This window comes from Lepidochelys kempii, chromosome 2 (genome assembly GCF_965140285.1).
Source record: "Lepidochelys kempii isolate rLepKem1 chromosome 2, rLepKem1.hap1, whole genome shotgun sequence".
In the NCBI taxonomy this organism is placed as follows: Eukaryota; Metazoa; Chordata; order Testudines; family Cheloniidae; genus Lepidochelys; species Lepidochelys kempii.
Genome location: NC_136381.1, coordinates 63,817,647 through 63,844,813, shown reverse-complemented (window position 1 = coordinate 63,844,813; position 27,167 = coordinate 63,817,647). Strand labels below are relative to the sequence as shown.

Sequence of the window (27,167 nt, the reverse complement as noted above, 5' to 3'; positions counted from 1 at the left end):
CCCTCCTCCCAGCTTTTGAAAGTATCTTGTCTCCTCATTGGTCATTTTGGTCAGGTGCCAGCGAGGTTACCTTTAGCTTCTTAACCCTTTACAGGTGAGAGGAGCTTTCCCCTGGCCAGGAGGGATTTCAAAGGGGTTTACCCTTCCCTTTATATTTATGACACGCCCCCCAAATCTCAGCTAGGGTGAAACACTGGCTGGGATTTCTTCCTGGAGCTCTAGGAAAACAGAGTTAATAAGACACATGCATCTCTAAATATACTACCAAGTACATAAAGACTAACAATATTTTCCACATCTCAAGGACGATTTTAACCAGTTGATTCTGGGAAACTTTCACGGGAGAGTGCATCAGCCACTTTGTTAGAAGCTCCTGAGATGTGTTGGATGTCGAAATCAAAATCTTGGAGAGCTAAACTCCACCGAAGAAGTTTTCTGTTAGTTTCTTTGATGGTGTGAAGCCACTTTAGTGCAGCATGGTCGGTTTGCAGGTGGAAACGCCGTCCCCAAACATATGGGCGTAGCTTTTCCAGAGCGTAGACAATGGCATAACATTCTTTTTCAGTGACTGACCAGTTGCTTTCCCTCTCAGACAGTTTTTTGCTGAGAAACACTACAGGGTGGAATTCTTGATCAGGTCCTTTCTGCATTAAAACTGCTCCCACACCACGCTCGGATGCATCTGTGGTTACTAGGAACGGTTTGTCAAAGTCTGGGGTCCTTAGTACAGGGTCAGACATGAGTGTCGCTTTAAGCTTGTTAAAGGCCTTCTGACACCTTCCGGTCCACTGAACAGCATTTGGCTGTTTCTTTTTGGTTAGGTCTGTCAGTGGGGCAGCGATTTGGCTGTAGTGCGGTACAAATCGTCTGTAATAACCGGCCAAGCCTAAGAAGGATTGAACCTGTTTCTTTGACTTTGGGACAGGCCACTTTTGGATAGCATCCACTTTGGCCTGTAGGGGGCTGATAGTTCCTTGACCCACCTGGTGTCCAAGGTAAGTCACTCTGTTTAGGCCTATTTGACACTTCTTAGCCTTAACAGTTAGTCCTGCCTCCCTTATGCGCTCAAGGACTTTTTGTAGATGTTCCAGGTGGTCTGCCCAGGAATCCGAAAATATGGCCACATGGTCAAGGTAGGCGACTGCATATTCTCCTAATCCCGCTAGGAGACCATCTACAAGTCTTTGGAAAGTGGCGGGTGCATTTCGCAGCCCGAAAGGGAGTACATTAAATTCATACAGCCCGAGATGTGTGATGAAGGCTGACCTTTCCTTGGCAGATTCATCTAGCGGTACCTGCCAGTACCCCTTGGTTAAGTCCAAGGTAGAGATGAACTGGGCCCTTCCCAGTTTCTCTAATAGTTCATCTGTGCGTGGCATGGGATAGTTGTCTGGGCGAGTTACAGCATTTAGCTTACGGTAGTCCACGCAAAAACGTATTTCCCCATCTGGTTTGGGAACTAGAACCACTGGAGATGCCCATGCACTTTCAGAGGGGTGGATTATACCCATCTGTAACATATCCTGGATCTCCCGTTCTATAGCAGTTTTAGCTTGAGGAGACACCCGGTAAGGGTGGACCCTAATTGGGTGAGCATTACCTGTGTCAATGGAGTGGTATGCCCGTTCAGTCAGTCCTGGGGTGGCTGAGAACGTTGGCGCGTAGCTAGTGCACAGCTCCTGGATCTGCTGTCGCTGCATACGCCCAAGGGTCATGGAGAGGTTCACCTCTTCCACACCACCAGCACATTTCCCTTCGTAGTAAACACCTTCAGGCCACTCAGCGTCGTCTCCTCCCTGGGCTGTAAACTGACAAACCTTTAATTCTCTGGAATAAAAGGGCTTTAGAGAATTAATATGGTACACCTTAGGCTTTCGGTTGGAGGTGGGGAATGCTATGAGATAATTAACAGCTCCCAGGCGCTCCTGGACCACGAATGGCCCTTCCCACGATGCTTCCATTTTATGGGCCTGGAGCGCCTTTAAGACCATGACCTGGTCTCCTACTTTGAAGGAACGCTCTCTGGCATGTTTATCATACCAGGCTTTTTGCTCTTTTTGAGCATCCTGTAAGTTTTCTCTAGCAAGGGCTAAAGAGGTTCGGAGGGTGTTTTGTAGGTTGGTTACAAAGTCCAGAATGTTAGTTCCTGGAGAAGGTGTAAATCCCTCCCATTGCTGCTTCACCAACTGCAATGGCCCCTTAACCTCACGGCCATATACAAGTTCAAATGGGGAAAACCCTAAACTGGGATGTGGTACAGCTCTGTAGGCAAAGAGCAACTGCTGCAATACTAGGTCCCAATCATTGGAGTGCTCATTTACGAATTTACGTATCATGGCCCCCAAAGTTCCATTAAACTTCTCCACCATGCCATTTGTTTGATGATGGTAAGGAGTGGCAACCAAGTGATTTACCCCATGAGCTTCCCAAAGGTTTTTCATAGTTCCTGCCAGGAAATTAGTCCCTGCATCTGTGAGGATGTCGGAGGGCCAACCTACCCTGGCAAAAATGTCTGCTAGTGCCTGGCACACACTTTTAGCCCTGGTGTTGCTTAGAGCTACTGCTTCCGGCCATCGGGTGGCAAAATCCATGAAAGTCAGTATGTACTGCTTTCCTCTGGGTGTCTTTTTCGGAAAAGGACCCAGAATATCCACAGCTACTCGCTGAAATGGAACTTCAATGATGGGGAGTGGCTGGAGAGGAGCTTTGACCTGGTCTTGGGGTTTTCCCACTCTTTGGCACACCTCACAAGACTGGACATAGGTAGAAACATCCTTGCCCATTCCCTCCCAGTGGAATGACCCCCCCAAACGGTCTTTGGTCCTGTTCACCCCAGCATGGCCACTAGGGTGATCATGGGCTAAGCTCAAGAGCTTGGCCCGGTATTTAGTTGGAACTACCAACTGTCTCTGAGGATGCCAGTCTTCCTGGTGTCCCCCAGAAAGAGTTTCCTTGTATAAAAGTCCTCTTTCTACAACAAACCTGGATCGATTAGAAGAGCTGAGAGGCGGTGGGTTGCTCCGTGCCGCCGTCCAAGCTCTCTGGAGGCTTTCATCTGCTTCCTGTTCGGTCTGGAACTGTTCCCTTGATGCTGGAGACATCAGTTCCTCATGGGATTGTGGACCTAGGCTTGGTCCCTCTGGAAGCGATATAGGGGATGGAGCTGTTTCTGTTGACTGTGAACCGCTCTCCGCTGGTGCACTATGTTGGGATTCAGGCTCCGGCTGAGCCTCTTGTGTAGGGTTATCGGCTGCTGCCAGTTCAGGTTCGGTGGGGCCCTCTGGTGTTGAGGTTGCAAGTACTGGATTCAGTGCTGACACGGGGTCTGGTGTTGGTTGTTCGGCTGGTTCCGGTTCTGGGACTGGTTCCGTCTGGGTCTCTGGGACTGGATCCACTACTGCTGTTGCAGACATTGGCCTGGGGTCCAGGTCCATCACCTCTGACTGGGTCCTGATAGAAGTTTCCGGAACAGAGCTAGGCCTCACGGCTTGTTTAGCCTGGTTGCGGGTGACCATTCCCACCCTCTTGGCCTGCTTCACATGATTGGCCAAGTCTTCCCCCAACAGCATGGGGATGGGATAATCATCATAGACTGCAAAAGTCCACATTCCTGACCAGCCCTTGTACTGGACAGGCAACTTGGCTGTAGGCAAATTGAAAGAGTTGGACTTGAAGGGTTGAATCGTCACTTGGATCTCTGGGTTGATTAAATTGGGGTCCACTAAGGAAGCATGGATAGCTGACACTTGTGCTCCGGTGTCCCTCCACGCGGTGACCTTCTTCCCGCCCACACTCACAGTTTCCCTCCGCTCCAAGGGTATCTGGGAGGTATCTGGGCCTGTGGACCTCTGGTGTGATTCCGGTGCAATGAACTGTAATCTGTTGGGGTTCTTGGGGCAGTTGGCCTTTACATGCCCCAGCTCGTTACACTTAAAACATCGTCCAGCTGACGGGTCACTGGGACGAGGAGGGTTGCTGGAGAACGGGGTGGTGGGACGATAAGGGGTCTGGAGGGTTCTTTGGGAGGTAGGTGGGGCTTTGGGCGGCCCCCGGTAATAGGGTGTGGTCTGGGGTGGTCCCTTCTGGTCTCCGCTCCAACTGCGACCAGTTTTCTTCTTCTCTGCCACCTCCACCCATCTGGCTCCAATCTCTCCTGCCTCGATTACAGTTTTGGGTTTCCCATCTAGGATGTATCTTTCTATTTCCTCAGGAACACCCTCTAAGAATTGTTCCATTTGCATTAGGAAGGGCAAATTTACTGGAGAGTCAACACTTGCTCCTGATATCCAGGCATCCCAATGTTTCACAATGTGGTAGGCATGTCGGGTAAATGACATGTCTGGTTTCCACCTTAGGGCTCTGAACCTCCGACGAGACTGCTCGGGTGTTATCCCCATTCTGACTCTCGCCTTGGATTTAAACAGTTCATACTTGTTCATGTGTTCTTTAGGCATTTCAGCTGCCACCTCAGCTAAGGGTCCACTGAGCTGTGGCCTCAGCTCTACCATGTATTGGTCAGTAGAGATGTTGTACCCAAGGCAGGCCCTTTCGAAGTTTTCTAAGAAGGCCTCAGTATCATCACCTGCCTTGTAGGTGGGGAACTTTCTGGGATGGGAAGTGGTACCTGGAGAAGGATTGCTAGGGTTTGTTGGTATATTCTGCTGGGCCTTTATCCTCTCCACCTCCTCCACATGCTTCCTCTCTTTTTCCTTCTCCTCCTCCACATGCTTCCTTGCCTCCATTTCCCTCTTGTGGGCAGCCTCCTGTACCTCCTTCTCCAGCCGCATGAGTTCTATCTGTCTTTCATGTTCCCTTTGTTTTTCCTCAGCCTGAAATTTGGCTAATTCCAGCTGTAGTCGAGCTGAGGATTTGGTCATTCTAACCTCTCTGTTTTTAACTAACTTTACACCTGAGGTTTAGAAATAAACAAACAAAACTTGGCTGTAAAATTTTGCTGTGCTGGAATAGAATACCTATTCTCTGATAGTGATTGTCAGCCTACAGAAAAAGACAATTCCCTTGTCTCTGCTCTGGGCCCAAATTAAAGCAAAAAACCTCCAACTACTTGGAAACCTGCTTACCCAGCCCAACGAAGAAAAAAAAAAATTTCTTTTCAAACCTGTGCTCCTTGTAAAACAAAAAAAAAAAATCAAAATCCTAAAAAAAACCCTGCCACTTTTGTCTCCAGGCAAATGGGTAGAGCACACACCCCCTATTTACTTTTAGGAAGAAAAGAAAAAAAAAACAAACCTCTGGGTTGGAAGACTGTGAATTTCCCTGCAGGAGTTAAGTACCCTGCCTCCAGGCAAATGAAACCTGCAATTCACAAGATAATCCCCTTTTGTCTCTGCTTGGCCACAAAGCAGAGAGAAACCAAGCTGCTTTCAGTTTCAAAGCTGCCTTCTGGACTTCCTAAAAATTCCTTTTTAAAATCTGTATTTCTAGTTCAAAAAATCTCAACTGGATCTCAAAATGATTTCAGGTTAATCCCACCACTGTGCCACCATGTCAAGGTTCCTCCCCCACTCTGAACTCTAGGGTACAGATGTGGGGACCTGCATGAAAAACCTCCTAAGCTTATCTTTACCAGCTTAGGTCAAAACTTCCCCAAGGTACAAAATATTACCCCCGTTATCCTTGGAATGGCCGCTACCACCACCAAACTAATACTGGTTACTGGGGAAGAGCTGTTTGGACGCGTCCTTCCCCCCAAAATACTTCCCAAAACCTTGCACCCTACTTCCTGGACAAGGTTTGGTAAAAAGCCTCACCAATTCGCCTAGGTGACTACAGACCCAGACCCTTGGATCTTAAGAACAATGAACAATCCTCCCAACACTTGCACTCCCCCTTTCCTGGGAAATGTTGGATAAAAAGCCTCACCAATTTGCATAGGTGACCACAGACCCAAACCCTTGGATCTGAGAACAATGAAAAAGCATTCAGTGTTTTACAAGAAGACTTTTAATAAAAAATAGAAGTAAATAGAAATAAAGAAATCCCCCCTGTAAAATCAGGATGGTAGATATCTTACAGGGTAATTAGATTCAAAACATAGAGAACCCCTCTAGGCAAAACCTTAAGTTACAAAAAAGATACACAGACAGAAATAGTTATTCTATTCAGCACAATTCTTTTCTCAGCCATTTAAAGAAATCATAATCTAACACATACCTAGCTAGATTACTTACTAAAAGTTCTAAGGCTCCATTCCTGTTCTGTCCCTGGCCAAGACGACTACAGACAGACACACAAACCCTTTGTTTCTCTCCCTCCTCCCAGCTTTTGAAAGTATCTTGTCTCCTCATTGGTCATTTTGGTCAGGTGCCAGCGAGGTTACCTTTAGCTTCTTAACCCTTTACAGGTGAGAGGAGCTTTCCCCTGGCCAGGAGGGATTTCAAAGGGGTTTACCCTTCCCTTTATATTTATGACATATGTGAAAGCGTGAATTACTGACAACAATAATGACAACAATATTGAAAGCAAACATTATAGAAGGAAAAAGCACAGAGGAAAAAAAAAGGGTCTCATAATCTTTTTGGAAAAGGAATAGAGAAGAGAGAGACCAGAGTAGGAATTAGGAACTATTGAAGAAACAGCAGCTGTTGAGCTTGTGTGAGCAGCAAGATTTGTCCACTGCTGATCTGAAGAAATGGGAGGAGGTAACCCATGCTGCACCAGATGATCTGAGGCAGGATGGGGTACACCTAAAGACAGGGCCCCCCCTTTTCCTCCTACAGGGCAGGCAGGAGACTGAGGAGACAGTGCCACAGACAGCAGAAGTAGCAGTGATTGTGAGAGGTCCAGATACTTGAAGGCTGTAGTGGAAAAGGCTACTCATGCAGGAGAGATGAAAGGAGCTGGAGGGAGACAAATACCACAAGCTCAAATGGTCAAGGCATGCTCATGGGGCCCAGGAGGAAGGACATGAAGGTGTACCAATTCAGAGGCTGGCAGGCAAACAGATGTAGGTGTGATGAACCCCAGCTCTTTGCCAGTGGGCTGAATTAATATTAAGGTTCTTGGACTCTTGACTGTGAAAATACAGCTGCCATTGCTCTGAATTGTGACCGGGTCCACTAGAAAGAGAACCCTTTTTCCAGTTAGAGGTCTCTTCTGATCTCACTTTTCCATGACACCAGATCTGCAGACAGGAATGTTAAAACTGGCTGATACTATTTGATTTATGGCTCCATTTCTTTAATCATCTGCCTCTGTCCCATCCTTCCACAATGCGGTGAGTTGAATGAAGTATAAATAATGTTGTTAGATGCTTTACCTTTGTATCCTGTTTAGTTTACTGATGAGGGCTAGTCTTTTTTGGTGTTTTGGAATGTAGGAAACTCTAGTAGTACATGGATTTTATCGTTACTGTAAATGCCATAACATTTCAAGATACTGGGACCAGAGTAGATTTATGATATTGGAAAAATCTTTGAGGAGAACAGATGTGAACACTGAAACCAAATGAGAGCATGGATTTTTCACATTTGTCCCTTTTAATTCTCTACATCTTTTTAACTCTGTCTGGAACCTTGAAATGCTGTAACTATCTTATGCCAACAGGTGGCAACATCATAAGTTCATTTTTAAAGATGATTAGAAACAATTAAGCTCCCAGCTGCTCCAAAATTGGTCAGAAAGAATGTGGGGAAAATAGTGATTTGATATTTCCTTGGGTAAGTGCTTGGGGTTTAAAACTTTTGTAGCATGTCAGTAAAACATACAAACATCATAGATACAATTGTGTTGTGGGTCCCTCCCACCATTTAATTAATTCAATGTTCTGTCACTCATTGTTTTTCTTTATACCTAATTTGCTTTACAGTGGATTTAAAATTCAGCATTATTTGATATGGTTTTATTATGCTATCCTCTTACCAATGCACGGGCAACAGTTTCATAAAATTATTAAGTATGGTATCAGCAGTTTCCTCAGCACTTAGCGAACCCATAAGTAATATAGCTTTGATTTAAATAGACATCCAAAGTTTGGTTTCTACAGGTTTCCCTAATTTGGCTGCATAAAATTTATACAGGAGTCAAGTCAGATTCTGCCAGGCAGCTTTGTCCTTCAGGAGGATAAGAATAACAATATGAAATTTGTTGTTCTGTACTATGCAGAAGATCAGACTAGGTGATCAGAATAGTCCTGTAAAACAGATATATTATGACTGTAGCTTAGTGTGGCCAGGTGCCTGGTTTTCGATAGGAAGGCCCATTCAAAAAAGGGGACCTGCCAGTGTCTGGTCATTGCAGGCAGGGGAGTTGGGGAGGTGCAGTGTCATCACCCACGTTAGCCCCTAATCAGCCAGGGCCACCTGCTACCTGCATTGGGCGGTTGCAGCTCCCAGCCCCGGCTCCACAGGTGAGTCCCTCCTGACCCAGGTAGCGGGGCTGGGGGGGGGGGGAAAGCAGCAAGTGACTGGGGTTGGGGGAAGAGGGATGGAAGGCGCGGGGCCTCAGGTGAGGAGGCGGGGCAGGGGAGGTTCTGGCACTCCTGTTGGAGTGTCTGGTTTTTAAATATTACCAAATTGGCACCCCTACTATAGCTGAATGCAGATTAAATGTTAGTGTTACATAAATGAACGATACATACATAAACAAACAAGGTATCTGCATTTTCCCCCAGACAAAATGCAGATACCTGCATTTTCAGTGATGGAAACAGCTTCCAATTAAAACATATATAATAAGAGTCTGTCCATCATTGAAAAGCAGTTTTATATAGGAACTAGCTTAGGGACCAGTCGGCAAGCCCATGGAGAGTGGAATTCCCATTGACCTCCAGGGGTATTCCCTTTTATTTCAAAAGGAGTTATGCATGAAAAAGTCTTGTAGCATTGAGTCCAAATTTTGTAAAGTGTTCTGGGATCCTTTGGGACTAAAAGTTCTTTATACATGTGAGAAGAATTATTGTTGTTGTGCCTAATATTAATGTGAGTCTAAATATTTTGTACCTACCTGGAATCCAAGTACAGTATAATTGAGTTGAGAGTTCAAAGAATGTAATACATGATTTTGTTACAAAGCAAAGCCTAATGACACCATTGCAGTTTGGCTTTAGGCCAAAACCAGATGCCTCTCATAATTAATTGGCTTGTTAGCTAATTAGGAGGAAAGCATATGACTTGTATTAAATGGTGTCAAGTCAGTCTTAACAGTGGTCAGTGCAGGTTTACCTCCAGGCATAGCTGTCCCTTGGGTACAGCGAATTGGGGTGACTGCCCCGGTCCCCGTGCTTTGCAGGGTGGGGCGGGGGCAGAGCCAGGGTGAGCACCTGGATCTGTCGGTGTTACAACCACTTCACTGGTTGGGTTTGCTTTACATTGTATTAGTGGATATGCTCCTCTTCACCAAAACAATAACTTATTTCATTGCATATTTGGTGATCTGTGCTTTTCACTTATAAACATGAAGACTTAGCGATAGGTTCTGTGCTGTCTCCAGAGGCTTATGCCACCTTCATTCCTCCAGATTCTGCCTGGGAAACTAGTGTGGCCACTGGCATAAATTAGAACAACTGGGGAGGCAACCAGACCCAGGCTACATATGGACTGCAGAGCCTTTATATGTCCGGTTTCAGAGCAGCAGCCGTGTTAGTCTGTATTTGCAAAAAGAAAAGGAGTACTTGTGGCACCTTAGAGACTAACAAATTTATATGCGCAAATAAATTTGTTAGTCTCTAAGGTGCCACAAGTACTCCTTTTCTTTATATGTCCCCTCATACACTGAGCCCCACTCCTGGCTCACCTGCTGCAAGGAGGGCAAGAGAGTGCTATCTTCTCCAGCCCTAAGCATGCTGCTTCTGCCCCAGCAAAATTCTCCTTTTGGCCAATTGTGTCTCTTCTCTCTCCATGTGAAGGCACCCTCATAGGTTGATGAGCTGAAGCAGATGCAGGGTAGAGGTTAGTGTTAGTGGTGGAAATCACACTCTGAGTCTAATTCATTGTGGTGTGGAGAGATTTTAAAATTTTCTGTGTGAAGAGCTCCATGTAAAGAGCTATGCAGAGGAAATCATTTGCAGGAAGCACAAATTTTATTGATCCTATAAAACCTAGGAACTATGTTATAAATTCTTGAGCTTCATCTATTGGCACTCTGATATTAACTATTTACATACATAGACAGCTATTGTTTAAAGAGCACTCCTGTAACACTGTGCTTCAGCTGTGATGGCAAATGGCACGTCTCATTTTTTCCCTCCACCATTAGGCCCATGAAGTCTCGCCCAGCAAAATTGCTCTGGGAAGTAGACAATTTAGTAAACTCTGGATCCCTCCGCTCAGAAAGAGTGTGATTTTTTATTTATTTATTTATTTGATGCTATGAGTAACTTTCTATTTTTTTTTTAAAAAAAGGAGTACTTGTGGCACCTTAGAGACTAACCAATTTATTTGAGCATGAGCTTTGCATGCATCCGATGAAGTGAGCTGTAGCTCACGAAAGCTCATGCTCAAATAAATTGGTTAGTCTTTAAGGTGCCACAAGTACTCCTTTTCTTTTTGCGAATACAGACTAACACGGCTGTTACTCTGAAACCTTTCTATTTTTTCTTGGGCCTGGACTGTGTCCCAAGAGTTCATGCCTTGTGATTTCTAGCCTGGATTAATGCACCTCCACCGGGACTTCCCTTGCAACTACTTGGTGCATAATGCAGCTTCTCACCTGTTTGGTGGTGTCAGCCTCATGGAAATTATTATGCCATTTCTCAAGACAACTACACTGGCTTCCTAGCTGCTTCCATGTGCAAGTTAAGATGTTGAATTTGATCTAAAAACCCTATATTGGGTCGAGGCCTGGCTGTTTTAGAGACTACCTCTATTGACTACCATATCAGACGAGAGAAGGTCACTGAGCTAACAGTTTGGAGACTGGTGGCAGGTAGTATTTTCTTGGGGAAGGGCCTTTGATTCTGGAATTCATTGCCCCTGCTGAACTGACACAGCCAGAGTCTGCTGATCTTTAGGGGACAGTGCAAGGGAGGGTTTTGTTTGAAATGAGTGGCTTGGGGGTGAGTGGTGAGCTTTGTAGCAGGTTAGTGGGGAGAATGTTGTCTTTTCTGCTTTTAGTTAAAAAGTAATTAAAATTGCATATAATTAAACATAGCATAGGCACTGTGGGACCTGGTAACTCTGTGCATGTTATACATTAGAGGATGGATCTGTAGTAATGGTGTGGTAATTATCAGGGCTTTTGTCATTTGTGTCTGAGATGTTTCATGTTGTGAATGTGGAACAGCACAAACAAATCTGCTATCCTTCAGTCCAAGGCCCTTCCTTACCCACCCCCACTATCCCATTTAAACCTCCCACTCAAAAAAAGGTGTCTTCTCTCACCAGGCTATCCTGGTAAATAAAGGAAAGAAAGAAAGCCCACCTAGTCACACTGGAAAAGACCTGTAATTCATTATAGCAATGTCACCAAAATCTAGTGTGGAGGGGGGAGGTAAGTGTTACAAACTGCAGATTTATGCAAGTATTTAATAGTGGCTTGCCAAGAGAGTCTGTATTCTTTTCAGAAGGAATCTTTCTTTGTGTCTTTTGATATTTAAAGAGCTGTAATTACAATGGCAAAGCTTTGAATTCTTTTTTTTCTGTCCTCGTATACACATTAATTTATGGACCAATCCAACATTACAGACAACCTAATGAAAGAATCACACACTCCCTTTATACTTTTTTTTTTCCTTTTTACAGTTTCACTTTTGTGGATGAATGCAAAGTAGTTGATGCTATAAATAAGTTTAATGATGTATCTCGCCCCTCAATTGCTGGTTGTTGATGCTGCAGTCCTGCATAATAGGAGAAGAAAGGAACTGAATTTAAATCTTTATCTGTCTTCCTCTCTTTCTCTCTCACTGATGATCCAAAAGGCTCCTCCAACTACTAAATTCAAATAAAAAGAAAAGGAGTACTTGTGGCACCTTAGAGACTAACCAATTTATTTGATCATCGGATCCGATGAAGTGAGCTGTAGCTCACGAAAGCTCATGCTCAAATAAATTGGTTAGTCTCTAAGGTGCCACAAGTACTCCTTTTCTTTTTGTAAATTCAGATGTTTCTCTTTTGTTTTTTTTCTTGATATTTAAAGCTCTTAACATGATTCCCCCCCATTCCCCTTGCTTTGTTTTGTTTAGCATTGTGAAAAAGATTAAAATTATATCAGTGAATGCTGGTCGGTTCCATCAAAATATGAATACCCTCTTTAAAATAATGCTGTCTTTTTTTTAACTGGCCAGAGTTGTTGGAGAGCAGCAGCAGCAGCAGGAAAAGGGTGGAAAAGCTGCTGTGAGATTTGTGCTACTGTCTGTGAAATATCCCCAGGCTGAAATATCAGACAATTTTGGATAAAGTGCACTGTGACGGGGTGTACCAACCCTGCACTGGGCCAATGGGGCGTGACCAATCACTGTGGGCCCAGGAAACCACACCCCCTCATCCCTGCTGGGCCTGCTTAGTGTGGAAGGGACAGATAAAAGGAGGCAGTCCAGATCAGTCTGGGTTGCCTGAAGAGGAGGAAGGACATGTGCTGCAGTCTCCTGCAGAGGTGTCTGTGACTCTCCAAGCGGTGGGAACCATGGATCTGGACTACACTGCGGACGACCAGCTGACCACAGAGACTGACTGGGATGCTGAGCTGCTGCCAGCCAAAGAGATGCCTGAGATAAGCTTTGCGGTAGGAAGTGACCCAGGGAATGCTTAGAAGCTGATGCTTGAACTCTTAACTTGGAATTTCCAGGCTTCATAGGACCCTGGGTCGGAACCCAGTGGAGTAAGGTGGGCTCAGGTACCCCTACCCCCACCCCCCACAGCATTTGCCACTAGGTGTGGCTATTAGGGGCTATAGCTATAGACTGATTGTTTGCCCTGCCCTGCCCAGGGGCTACAAACTGACTGCTTGTCCTGTCCTGCCCAGAGTATCATAGCCCCCTAACTGCTATTGTTTGTCCTAGCTGGGAGATTTAGGAGATTAGAGACTGAGCATTGGCTGTGCCCCACCTATGGACTGCAGACTATTTGCTGTCTTTACCTGGCCCAGAGTGTCAAAGCCCAGCTGCAATTGCTTGCCCCAGCCAAGAAGCTCAAGAGGCATAGACAGAGAGTTTACTGGGCCCTACCAGAAGCCCTGAGTCCCTCTAATTGAAATTGCCTGATCTATCAGGGAGTCCCGACGGCATGTATCAACCCCCTCAATGAGCCAAAGGGGGTGGGCCCGCTCAACATACAGGGACCCCCATGACACACCCACTGTCAGAAAGTATGGCTAGTCATTCGAGACCGTTGAACTTGCACCATCCTCAAGGTAAATGGGGAAATTGGCCCCCACAGAGAGATCCCAAATAACAATGTCTATGCTCCAGTCAGACTGCAGAGCTGGCTAACAATCTGATTGACCCCTCCCTTGGTTTTCCAATTGTAGTGGAGACGAGGCCTTAATGAAACCAACAGGTTCCAAAACACAGTTAAAGCTCAGTCAATGCTATAAATTGGAGCCATGTTTACAGATCAGTGCGGGAGAGCGAGGTTGCATGAAAAGACTGTAGCTGTGAAGTGGGCATGGTTGTAACTTCTATATGAGGGGTATAAACAGACGAGGAACCTAGCTGTACCCTCTACCCTAGAATATATTTTTGACTCCTGGATATTGGTTACAGAAATGAGCCATTTAAAAAAAATCCACTTATTATTTGGATGGGTAAGGGATAGAGGTTAGCCATGGTGATATTTCTCAGGCCACCCAGGGCTGTGAATCACCTTGTTGCCACCTTCCTCCAGTGTGAGGGGGTCTTGCTTGTGCCAGCTGGGCATTAGCTCTAACGCACCCAGCCCATCAGACACTCCCACACTCTCCTCTGGGCTACACCAGCCTTGCAGGTTGACAACAGCTGCACCTCAGCCCCCAAGTCCCTTCATAGCGTCCCTCTGTGGTATCCAGTCCGTGATCACTGGGTACCCACAGAAATCCCAGATCCTCTGTCCCCAGGTGTATGTCTAGACTGCAAAGAAAAACCCATGGCTCTAAGTCCCAGAGCCTGGGTCAGTTGACTGGGGCTTGGGCTGCGAGGCTAATAATAGCAGTGTTGAATGTTTCCACTTAGTCTGGAGTGTGGGCTCTGAAACTCAGTGAAGGAGGTGGTCTCGGAGCCAAGGCTCCAGCCTGTGTGTGACCATCTACGCTGCTATTTTTGCCCCTGCGAGCCCAAATCAGTTGACCCAGGTCTGAGACTCAGTGCCACGGATTTTTCTTTGCAGTGTAGACATTCCTAATGGAACAGTGTACCTGAGTTCACCAGTTTTACCTTAGCTCACCACTCTGTCACACACACACCACTTGAATTTGATTATAGTAAAACAAAAGGAAATTTATTTAAGAGAGAATAGAGATTCAAATAGAAACAAGACTGAGTCATGGAAACAAATGGTTATATTCAACACAAAATCAGAAAACTGGGGCCTACACTTATTAATAATTATCTTTCCTATCTAATCAAATAGATTCTCACTCCAAGGAGCCAGTAGCTAGTCTTTCATGAAGCACTGCCATTCATTAAGGTACCTCTTCAGTGAATAGATGCAGAGCGTCTTTCTCCATCCTGTGCTATATTGAACCAGTCTTTTGTCTTTATTCACATACACGGCAGTCCCCTCACTGTCTTATCATTCCTCTTCACTTCCAGGTGATTTCAATGTTTATACTTTGATGGTTTTCCATTGGCTTTTCTGGTTTGGTGTAATGGTGGACAATTGAGCAATGCAGTACATAATTGGCTAACCAAGGCGGGGTGACATCCCCCCCTCCCACTTGAATGGCCCTGAATGGTGACTGAGACATGATTCCCTGGTGACTCATAGGTTTCACTCCAAGACCAGAAGTACATTTTCAATGTAGTTATATTAGTCCTTAAACATCTCAGAATGATTGAGTATCGATAAGTTACAAGATTTCAGTAGAGACCTTGCATGCTAACCTTTAGCGATAAATACCATGAAAACGGTGTACTAGGTGTAGTGAGTTTGTCAGGTCTGAGACAGGAGGTGCTTGTAATTAACAGTGAACTGTTTTCTAGTTGGGACCAATGGGCCTCTGGGTCACATCTTGTGCACTTTGCCATCCTGGCCTGATGCTGCTGTGTGACAGCCTCTGAACTGATGGAGCTGGTGAAGAATCTAAGTACTGAAATGCCAAGATGCTTTGGAACCAGAGATTGGACTCATGGCAGGTATGACTCATCTCTTAATCTTTCTCTATTACAATTAGCTTCATGCAACTGGGGCCTGATCCAAATGGTCTTTCCACTTACTGAAATGGGCTTCAGATCAGGTTCTTTGGGACAAGGTTGGGAGCTTCTCGACAGATTCTTTTTGGCTTTGGATGGACATTAAAAGGTCCTGTGACAATTTTGTTAGAACAGGGCTTTGCTTCAGTGTTCTCTTGGTAGCCTTCCTTCTCATTCTTACTGTAACTGTGCAGCCATGATGTGTGCTGGCCACCACTTACCACCCCTGAGGTGACTGTGTTACAGTGATGCTGGATGTATACAATTCCCAGACTGTATCAGATACAGATCAACTGTATTTAAGGTGATCTAAACAGTCCTATATATGAGGCAATTACTGGGGTATTAATACAGCTCAACTGTCACTTATTATAGGGACAGTCCCTCATTTCAGACCCAAATTTACTTTCATTCGGGTGCTCTCTCATCTTAATTTAGGAGAAGAGGAATACTTGATCCCCAGATCATTTTAAACATCCCTATTCTTTTTCTATAATTTTTGTCTCTGTTGTTGATTGTAGCCCATTGTTGGGTATGAAGTCTGGAACACTTTAATCATGCAGGTTGCCAAATTTAAGACGCAGGCCTTTTCTGTTATCTTTGGCTCCGGGCATCTGATCTTGGGCCAAGCTTTTGCTGAAGATCCATGAGTATCGTTTCATAATGGATTACAGGCAGGTGAGCATGGAATGAGTGACTCTCAGTGATCTATGAACACAATACATTTGTGGCTTGAAATTGCTCACTTTTAATATTATTTCAAGCCTTGAAAGAACAAAAATATTAGTTACGCCTGTGATTTGCCTCCCCTCACCCCATCCAAAAAAAAAAAAAAGGAGAGAAGAAAAGAGAGAGGAAGCAAGCTGCCAGGGGGCTTGGTCCAGAGCCCATTGCATTCAGTGAGCTGCATTAAAACAGATACTTTTTAACATATATTAACAAGCACTTAAAAAAGCTAGTCTGAGAACAATTTTTTTCAGTAAAGTTTGCATTGCATTGTACAATATTTTTTCAATGAACTCCAGAAATTACTCTCTCTTGTTTAGATTTCTTGGCAACACACATTGACTGTGAAAATACGGATAGTACATTGTTGTGCTCTTGACAATGGGGAAACAGTGACTCAGCCGGAACAGCCCTGCAAAATCCTTAAACATGAGTAGAGTTAAAATGAGGAAAAATAAATAAATAAATAACCTCCCTGAAAAACATGTTGCTCGGGTCCTGATCCAAAGCCTACTGAAATCTATTCAAGTCCATAGGCATCAGTGGCATGGGATCAAGCCCCAAACTTTACATGGCTTAGATCATGAAAGCACTCAACTGTGTTCTTGAGTTCCATTGAATTTGATGAGAGTTAAGCACATGCATAAGCACTTTCTTGAGTTGGGACCTCAGTGTAGAAAGACTCTTCCTTTTTTTGCAAAAGTAATGTGTATTCAAATCAATCCTGTGAGAGCTTTAGTTTTCTTCATAGAATTTCTTCATATATTTTATTCTCCCAATTTCCAATTGATTACTACATTTGTGATGCTCAGTTATTCTTAGAATACAAAAACTCTTCGCATTTAATGAAAATATTTAAACAATCCTTTTTGGTGAAGAAGCAAATTATGGTTAATCTGTCTGAGGTTTTGCATACAAATTATAAACTAGGGAACAAGTTGTATTTGATCTCCATAGCTCTTATGTTAGACTGTATAAAATGTATGAAAAATGTTCCTTGTAGTGTTCACTATACTTCTATTGCATTCAGGGAACAATAGGAGAGCCCTCTTGTAGGTAATTAAACACCTGCAAATTTTCATAGATCTTAATAGGAAAGTGTGTAGGTTAGCACATAATGTGTCCTTTAAATTGCATAAGTAGAACATTTGAAATACTGTTAAAGCTGCACTTGTTGATACTTTTGAGTACTTTCCCATCAATGCCATTACATATTAAGAAAAAAATAATTGTCTTAGGACAATTAACGAAGGTAAATTTTTGGTAGACTAGTTGAAATTTTTCTGTCAAAATGTGGTTTTGATAGAAAATACCTTTTGGACAAAACAAATATTTTAATGAAAAAAAATAGTTTTCATTAAAAAGAAAATTGAGATCCTCATTACCCACATTTTTAGGTTTTAAATTTTGCAATGAAAACCTGAATATCTAAAAAGAAATTTGTGCAAATGAAGAAAAAATTGTTGAAACTTTTCGTGGGGATTTGTTCCGTTGAGATTTGGAGCATAATTAATTTGGGCTGAAATATTAAAAGGAACCTAAAAGAATCTGGTTGTTAAAATTGTACCATAGTTGTTAGACTGAATTCACCATGGATATAAATGACTTCAAGAACTGACACCTAGTGAAAAAGGTCTTATTGGAAGAAATATTAAGGCTGTATGTGGAAGAAGGCTGGGAATAGGAACATGGAAATTTGTCCAACTAATCCAGAATCCTCTCGTCAACTGTGCTCAGCATTAGATGCTTCAGAGCAAGATGTAAACCCCTTATAATGGATAGTATGCCAATAAAGTATGTTTCTTCATAACTTCAGGGAGTTAGTGCTTGGCATATGTCCTGAATCACAAGGGTTAAGAGCACTATTAAATCTTCGTCCTAATTAGGATAATTCCATCTCCTGTTTCCCCCTTATCAATAACCAGTTATAATGATTCCTTGGTGTCCTTTGAAAGAGGAGGTGCTGTATTTTCAGATAAGGTTTGGGGATGTGTTATGTTTTAGTGGGAGGGCCTAAGACTTGGTCTTCATTTACTTTTTGGTCAGTGCGAAGGTGACAAACCTAGATGTAGGCCACTACTTCAAATCTGGCCCCTAACTTGTCTAGGTCAGGTATGAAGGAAGGGTGTTAGCATCCGTTGGTTGTTTGATGTGGAATGAGCTGCCATTCTCAGTCAAGTTACTAGCAGAGAGGGGATTCAGATAAAATAAGTACTGTGTGATGGGGTGTACAAACACCATCCTAGGCAACAAGGGATTAGGGAATTACTTTGGGTCTAGCCAACTCTGCCCTGCCACACCTGCAGCAAACGTTGCATCTAATGGAAGACAGGAAACGGCTCATTTGATGGCAGACCTGGGAGAAAGCAGATCTGCAACCTGCGCCTCCAGAAGCACAGAGCAGAGGAAAGGCCAAAATCTTTAGGATAACTGCCCCAAAGGGCCCTCCTTGAGGGCAGGGAGGGACCCACCCCAGAAACAGTCAGAGAGAGAAGCATTTCCCCTCCCCTGCATATGGACCCTGGACACTGGTAATCTCTTTTTTACTTTCTTGGTGTGGACTACCCCAGCAGGGGAAAGCCTTGGACTGAGCTGGCCTGGGGGGTGGGGCAGGGAGATAAGAAGTGGCCCAGGGAGGGCAGCCATAAGCACCCTTGGTTGCCAGATCACTGGGTTGGAGCCTGGTGGAGTGGCAGGGCCTGGGCTCCCCAACCAACACTGTCCTGCTGATCACGGGTTGTAGCCCTGACCACTAGGCCACACTTCATGACTGACCTCTGAGTGAGGACGGTTACATACTTCCAAAACCCTGAGACTGAACCCAAACCAGAGACCAAAGCTTTGAGGTTCATGAATGCTTAGAATAACATTTTTTCCTATTATTTTTGTGCCCTCCTGCGTTTCCTTTGGGGAAGTTTGTGTCATCCGGACGTGGTTTTGGATCCAAACTTTGTGACTTAGGCTCATCTCTGTTACTAACACCACTGGCCCCTAATTTGTATCGTTGCTGGCAGTCTCTGCAGGAAGCCAAAGTCTTAGTAGGCATGGAGAATGAAGTGCTCTCTCACCTCTAGAAGTGAGCACTCCAGCTCAGGGTGGGCAGACACTCGCACTGCTGCTGTCTGGGTTGTACTTGTACTGTGGGTATGCAGAAAACTTCACAAATCCAGACGTTTGATCTGCCCAAGCAGTAAAATTCCTTTAAAAAACACAAGAATCAAAGCCGAATGCGCTGGTTGCAAACACATAAACCCGGAATTAGTAAAGGGATTTGATCAAAACAAAACAAAAATCCCAACTAAATAGGTGACAGAAGCGGGGAAGAGAGATGATATTTAATGATGCCACTCTAGTGCTGTTTTTCCTTTCCCTCTCTTGCTTTAAGCCGCTAGAGTCTGAATAGTGCTTGACAGGGCAGGACTGACTCACAGAACTGATGTCAGATGTTGGCTTCAGCAGACACTGGAATCCAATAGCCACTCCTGCATTTAAAACTGCTAGTTCTGCGTTGTATGCATATGACGCTCTAACCCTTTTACTCTCCTGTGGAACTGCCTCTCTTCTCCCTGCAAACACGCAGTGCTGGAGAGATTAATGAGAATGCCCCTCTTTAGTTGTTGCGATACCTATTTTGGTACATTGGTAGCTGTTTTTACGAATGTGTCACTATCTAAGTACCCAGAAAGCATCAAATAAATTGGGCAATGCTTCTGTGACCATGGAATTATGACAAGCCCTGACTCTGGAATTCAGCTGCCGACAGGGGATTCTGTGGGTGTGAGGCTACAGATGGCGATGCGTTATTACAGCCGCAGAACAGAAGAACATTTGCTGCAGGATTCTCTTGCCCTTGCTTTAGAAATTGACCTTGGAATCCTGCAGAATCCCAGGTCCTACTTCAGAATACAAGTAGCAAAAGCATGATTATGCTGGAAATGTTTGTTTATGCTATACAGCAGCAGAGTAGATTATGGTCTGATTTACTTAAATGGACTGCTCTTGATTGATTTGAGCACACTCTGTATTTCTTAGTTGTCTAAAGACTATATGGCTGTTCTGTGGTTTCTTTTTCAGTAATGACACATCACATGATCTCCTTTTCCTGTGTTTATCTCCCTTCTCAGTGTCCTCAACTTCTTCCTCATGACCCTTTTTAAAAAAAAAAAAAAAAAGAGGATGTGAACGAGAGAGAGAGAGAGGGTATGATTATCTGCTGAAATCATCCCTCATACCCAGCATTTCCCTGTGAGTAGTTATTACTGTGAAAACAGTGGTTGTAGACAGTGAGCATGGTTTAAAACTGCACAAAAATATGTAAACTGAGAGTGAAAATGAGGAACTTTTCATGTTTGCAAACCAGGAAACTGTGGGTTTTTTTTTCCTTTTCTTTTCATATGTTGGTGGTCAATGGAGGAATCTCCTTAAATTTATAAATTCCTTTTTCATTAATTTTTTATTTTATCTTTTTGTTCCATTTGGTACATTATGCAAGCTCCTGGTCAGGGATGGATTAAAGGTGGCTCTAACAGGTCTCTGCTGAGCTGGGTTTTGCATTCTGATGCCCCTTCCTCCTTTTCTAGCCTGAATTGCAGCAGAACCTTCCTTCTCCCCATACTTTTTCCTCAATTTCAGAATAGGTTTGGGATTCCACACATCCCTGTCTATCTGGATGTTCCAGTGTTGCTAGCTCTTGTGATTTTATTGCAATTCTCATGATCTTCAGTGTGTTTCTTAAACCCCTAACTCGTGGAAGCAGGTGAATAGAAGAAAATCGCAGCTTTTTTTTTAAAACAACAACAACAACAATATTTCTAGCCATCTGTGGTTATAGAGAAAAACTTGAAAATATGACCTGAGAGCAACCTGTATGATTAAAAAAACAAAGTAAGTAAAAATAATCTAACATCTATTTAGTTTGGCATAAAATCAGTAGATTTTTTTGAATCTCATTTTGAAGTGCCTGTCTCATGATTTGTGAGTATTTGGGGTTATTCTGTCCCTGTACCTATCTGATCATTTGCTGCTATGATCATTTGACATGGAGGGTTTCAAGAATTATAACTCTCACTGGCTGCCATATCTGATGGTATAGTTATAGACCTCATAAAGCTTTACCTATAAAAGCAGCTCACTCTCCTATCACTATTTCTAGTCAGAGTGTTTATACTGCAGACAAATCAGCAAATTCATCCGATCCATCACAAGGAAACTCTCTTTTGGACTGAGGTCCCTTTTCCATTCCTGTGGCACACTAAAAGGTCACCTAAAGTTGAATAATGCAGATGGATGCTTGATTAATTAAATGAAAAATTGCCCTCCTCATGCTTTTGTAAGAAAGTAGGGTCAGTTTCCTCTTCTGATGGCATAGGAAGAATAGATGCCGGAATTTGTCATCTTTAAAAAAAAAAAAAATACTTGTCAATTGTGAATGAAAGATGAATACACAAAACAAAGCAGCACAGGTAACCATGGCTAGGCATTTTAATAAAAGTTTTCAAGAATTATTGAATCAATACCTCTTTATTATTTATGATGAATTCCAACATACACAAATGAGAACATTCTATAAATGTAAGAAAAGAGAAGTTTCAGACTATGTAGATGTTTCCATCTAACACAGGAATTTCATTTTGATGGGTTTTTTTTTTTTAAACATTTTAGATTGAAAGAACAAAAATAATGTCGGTCCCTGGGGCAGGATGGTGTCGGTGTGTCATCTGTAACAGACTGTATCTGAACTGAACACAAAATGCCAGCTACTTCTAGCAAATCACAGATGCCTACTATGACACTGCACCCATGCTCTTCACAGTGATATTATTATGATATGATTATGGCATAATTATGAAGCATTTTATGCAAAACAAGTCTTGAAAGGTGTCCTTGAAAAGGGTATGATTTGCTGAACATGATTATCCTATTTGTATCCATGTATCAATTTTGTATCTGAAGTTATAAATACTGATTATGTATTTGTACTTCAAATGTAGTTTCCCCTGGGTAACACCCACTAGACAAGATGCTTTCAGTCTAGATAGTGGATGGGGAAGTGCCTATTCAGTGTAATGGGCCATTAGAAAAAACAATAGGCCTTAGGAGAAGCTTATCCACCACCTGGTGAGCCTTCCTGAGAATGCTACAGACAGTCTGTGAGTGATGTCCTTGTAGAGTCATAGCAGCCATGTGACCAGGCCACATGACTTTGGACTCCATCTTGGGATGTCAGTATTTTTCCACAAACCAGTCTGGGAACCAAGTTTTGAAATAAATGGTTCCCACCATATGCAAAAGCTATATAAGGCAGGGAGTGAAATCATTTAGGGTTCTTCACTCCCCACATAGACTCCTGGAAACACCTGAGGAACAAAGACTGAACTGGAGGAAGTGCTGGACCCAGGCTAAATGGATTTCTAGCCTGTATATGAATGACCTGGGGACTTCAAGCTGTAAAGTAAGTGCAGCCTGCCCCTTAAGAATCTGCAGCCTGTTTGTATCATTTCTCAGGGTGAGAATCTGCTAATTCATATCCAATCTATTTAGTGTATTAAGCTTGCGTTTTTTGTTTATGTGCTAGGTAATCTGCTTTGATCTGATTGATATCACTTATAATAATTTAAAATCTATCTTTTGTAGTTAATAAACTTGTTTTTGTTTTAATCTAAACCAGTGAGCTGGAGTGCTTGGGGAAAAATCTCTGCTTGGTTACCACAAGTGTACATTGTTCTCTTCACATTGAGGGAGAGGCAGACCGGGTATTAAACCCATATACTGGCCAGATTTGACCAGGGATGGATGGTACTGCTCTGGGGTCCTAGAGTGGGAAGCTGGTGGTTAGAGAGCCTGCATGTAACTGCAGCTGGGTATGTTCCTACCTGTGTGGATGCTGGTGAAAGTGCAGGCTGGAGGGCTTTGCAGCTTGTCACAGCAGCACAGTGTGAGAGGGAGCTCAGGCTGGTGGGTCAGAGGGCTCAGTGGTACCCCAGTTCCAGGTGGCAACCTGGGGCGAACCTGTCACATCTACAAATTTAAAAGTGAAGTACACAAAAACAAGCCCGAAGTCACCTAGCTACCTACCCCACACAACCATGCACTAAACCTTTACAATGATCGTTACAAAGGCCACCCCGGACCTGGGGGAATCTGGGAGCAGCCTCCTGACTCTGCGACTTCCCACTCCCAGCACAGGCAGCACAACTGACTTGTCGTTGTGCTGTCATAGCACCATCCTCTCAACCATTTGCACCCACATGCCACTCCCCCACCACCAGCCTTGAGAAGATTCAGAGAATGGGCAAGTTAAGTTGATGCTGTCGCATTAGCATTAATGTATGCTACTTCCCATCTCTGCATCTTAAGTTGTTTACAACCCTGTTTTCACACTCTGCGCTGACACAATTTCCATGTGATTTTGTTTCTTTTGCAACAGCAGAATAGAACAAAAGGGGCCCACCATCCCTCTCTCTTTGAATTGCTATACAACTTGCACTCATCTGGAAAACTTATGCTCCTTGTCCAAAGGATGAAGGCTTTAGTGCTAAGAGATTCTCAGAAGCAGGCCCTCACTTCTAATCTGCAATTTACTATCACCAGAAATTTGCATAAACCCATCCACATTCAGATGATACTGTGTGTGATGTTATTGACATAAACGGTGACCGTATAGATCATTGTTGCAACCAAGGTCTGGTGCGGCACCAAATATTGTACAAAGGTTGTCATGTGAGGTGTCTATGAAAAGGTTGTAATTTGCTGGTTATGATTATGCTATAGGTGTGTGTATATCATTTTGTGGTTGAAGTTATGAATATTGGCTATGTACTTGTATGCGTTTGTGTTTGTTTCTAAGTAGCATTAGTGAAGCATTTCGTCAGCTTCTTGAGAAAGGAATTTGCAGATCAAGTGCCCAGTCAAGAAACACTTAACTGACAATGGATCTCGGAAGACTCCAATCCACATATGAGAAGTCTTCCTGGGACATTCAAAGTAGCATGTGAACAATGGTGTTGGCCTGTAAAGAATGGAGTCATGCATGGACATGTGGCTTGCCCATATGACTACAAACTCCATCTGTTGCTGTGATTTTGCACAGAAGAACAAAGGGGTTTCTGCCCACAAGAGAGAATATAAAAGGCCCTGGAAACCGCTCCATTTTGTCTTCAATCCTGCTTCCTACTCCTGGACGAACCTTGCTACAAACTGAAGCGCTGAACAAAGGACTGACTGACCCATCCAAGCTGTGGATGTGCTCCAGAGACTTGATTTAAACCTGCAGTTTATTCCATCACTGCTACAAACCTGAACCAAGAACTTTGCCATTACTCTATGTAATTGATTCCATCTAACCAACTTTAGCTCTCATCTATATTTTTTTCTTTTATGAATAAACCTTTAGATTTTAGACTCTAAATGATTGGCAACAGTGTGATTTGTGGGTAAGATCTGACTTGTATATTCACCTGGGTCTGGGGCTTGGTCCTTCGGGATCGGGAGAACCTTTTTTCTTTTACTGGGGTGTTGGTTTTCATAACCATTCGTCCTCGTAACGAGTGGCACCGGTGATGATACTGGAAAACTGGAGTGTCTAAGGGAATTGCTTGTATGACTTATGGTTAGCCAGTGGGGTGAGACCAAAGTCCTCTCTGGTTGGTTGGTTCGGTGTGCCTTAATGGTAAAGGAAACCCAGCCTTGGGCTGTAACTGCTCTGCTCTAAGCAATTTGTCCTGAATTGATACTCTCAGTTGTGTCCCGCCAGAAGCCAGCATCATTACACTGTGTCATTCTTTTATTTTACCAGAATTTTCCATAAGGGCTGGCTCAGTTTCCCCTGTTCGCTGTTATCAATATCCTCCTCATCTCTGACCTCTTAACCTTGAGTGCTGATTCTGCCAGGTATGTAACCATGTACATCACACTAAGCATGTGGGTAGCTCCAGTGACGGCAAACTTTTTGCAGAATCAGGGCTTTGGTGCTCATGGGTGATATGGGTTGTTACTACTTCTCTGTAAGATGTGAATTGGAATTTCCATCTCCCACCCCCATTCAAAGTTACATGTGACCAGGTACTAAACTGATGGTGTCTGTACAAATACCTGTAATGTATTTATTATATGCTGCTGTAAGTACTCCCACCACCCCCACAGGGTAGGAAGTAGGGATGACCCCTCCTCCCACGCCACAGGTATTTTGGTGATGCTTCTGAGTATGTTGGGGCCATCTCTGACACACCAGGAATGCTTTGGATTTGTGATTGTCATAGAAAATCATAGGGTTAACTACTGTTATTGTGGTGCTACCTTTAAATAATTTGTGGGAGAACAAACATATTAACTGGGCTCTAGTTTACAGCCTTTCGCTACAGATGTAAGATTTTGTAAAGACATTGATGATTAGATGTTCCTTTGCCTTTTAGTTATTAATAACAGATTTCTTTGAAAAGTCCACCACTTTTAATTGAATAGGAAATATTTGAATAATTGAGTTAGTACTTTGAATGTTATATTGGTATTATTTAGAAAACCATAACAGACTATTCCAAGGAAATAAGTTGGAACACGTACATGTTTCTTCTGTGTGCCTGGAAGATTATTACTATTATTAATAACCCAGGAGATGATATGAAATGACTCCTTTTGCTACAGTCTGATATGCCTGCTTTTCTATAGCTCTAATGTCTTGGGGGGATGTCACATAAAATAGCAACTGCACACCCTGAATTATAATATAGAAAAAATGGTTTTGTCGTCGGTTGTGATTGACAGCTGCACTGATTTTCAGACAGTGATCTTTTTAAGAATATCTACATGCTTCATGAAACAGGTAGAAAACAAAGGCTGGAATTCTGTCCTTGTACATAGTCAGCTTTCGTGGTGGAAGAATTCAGACTAATGATCAGCACACAGGTTCCCCTTCTTGTCCGCCATACTCTCTAAATCCTACAGCAGTAGGTTGATTTTAAAATCTGTTGAGAGCTGTCAAATGAGAAATGTTAAAGCAAAACCAGTGCAGCACAATAGGAAGAATGTGAACCAAATTTGTGTGTGAAGCCAACAATGTGCTTTCACTATGAAACATAAAAATCACTTCTATCTGCATTTTTTAGGAGCATGGGAATTTCCATACTGGAGTGGGCCAGAGACTGGAGTGAGCCAGTGGTCATTATCAGATGTTGCAGCAGATGTAATAGACTACTACCTATTGTTACAAGTGCCCCCTAAGGTTACTGGAACAGAGAGGCCGAAGAAAACAATTCTCTCATAGTTTTTCAGTTTATTTGTGTTTGACCTTGTTTTGTATATAGCCAGTTTCATGACTTTTCCCCATATGGTTGGTTAGGCTTTGAACCTGCAAATACTTACATGTGTGCAGAATTTTACTCACATGAGCAGTCCTGTTGAAACAATGGGAACTACTGGCACTTTTGAAAATCAAAATATTAAATTAAGGGCCTAAATATGGATTTAGGAGCATAATTTTAGGCACCCACTTCTGAAAATCTTAGTATTGATTCAGTGGGAGTATGTCCTGTCTGTAATAAGCAGACTTAGTGGGATGAGGTTGCAATCTAGCTTGGATAGTTTTTTCTTCAGCGCTTTGGAGGAAGCTAACTTTTTAACCTTGGCTAAGTGATCTAAATTACTAGAGAATGGAAACTGAAACTTCAAGGACTCTGAAGCTCAGCAACTGTTCGCTGAATATGATATTTTCTCTTATTCATTCTTGTGTGGAATGAAATAGTAGCATGACATTCTTGAATCTTTTCTTTGCAAAATTGCATTCTAATCAGAGCACAGAAGAAATTTAATTTTGAATTTAATATCCTTGATTGTTACTTAAGTTGTGTATCTGAGAATTCCATAATACTCCTCTCTTTTGGTGAAGCTGATTATAGAAGTTTATGTGATTGGCCATGGGGCAACTTACTCAAGACTAGCTGTGTGTGGTGGGGCTCTCCCTAGACACCACCTTAGGTTGTAGGTCTCTGGTGAGACTTTCATGCCTGAGAGGAGACACATGGTTCATCTGGCTATAGCTTGGCCTTGACTTTTGCACTCATTGGAGACCTGCTGGAGCTAAAAATTTACATGCCTACATTGCTGAAATGGTAAGAATTTTTTAATCCCTCCTATGCAATATATACTTTGTTCTTTTTATATCTATTGT

General features: G+C 43.2%; 1 long non-coding RNA gene across 2 annotated transcripts in view; it reads left to right on the top strand.

Moving 5' to 3' along the window:
• The window catches only part of LOC140906665 (uncharacterized), a 29,363-nt gene extending 4,929 nt beyond the window's left edge, over positions 1 to 24,434 (top strand). Inside the window, exons 3-8 of one of the 2 annotated variants that reach the window (XR_013635297.1) lie at positions 12,242 to 12,678; positions 14,499 to 15,223; positions 20,131 to 20,890; positions 21,668 to 21,898; positions 22,349 to 22,457; positions 23,436 to 24,434. This is a non-coding gene — a long non-coding RNA (uncharacterized LOC140906665). Of the gene's footprint in view, positions 1 to 12,241; positions 12,679 to 14,498; positions 15,224 to 20,130; positions 20,891 to 21,667; positions 22,458 to 23,435 lie in introns of both variants that reach the window. The other variant, XR_013635296.1, reaches the window with a different exon arrangement.
• Positions 24,435 to 27,167: the final 2,733 nt, after the last annotated feature.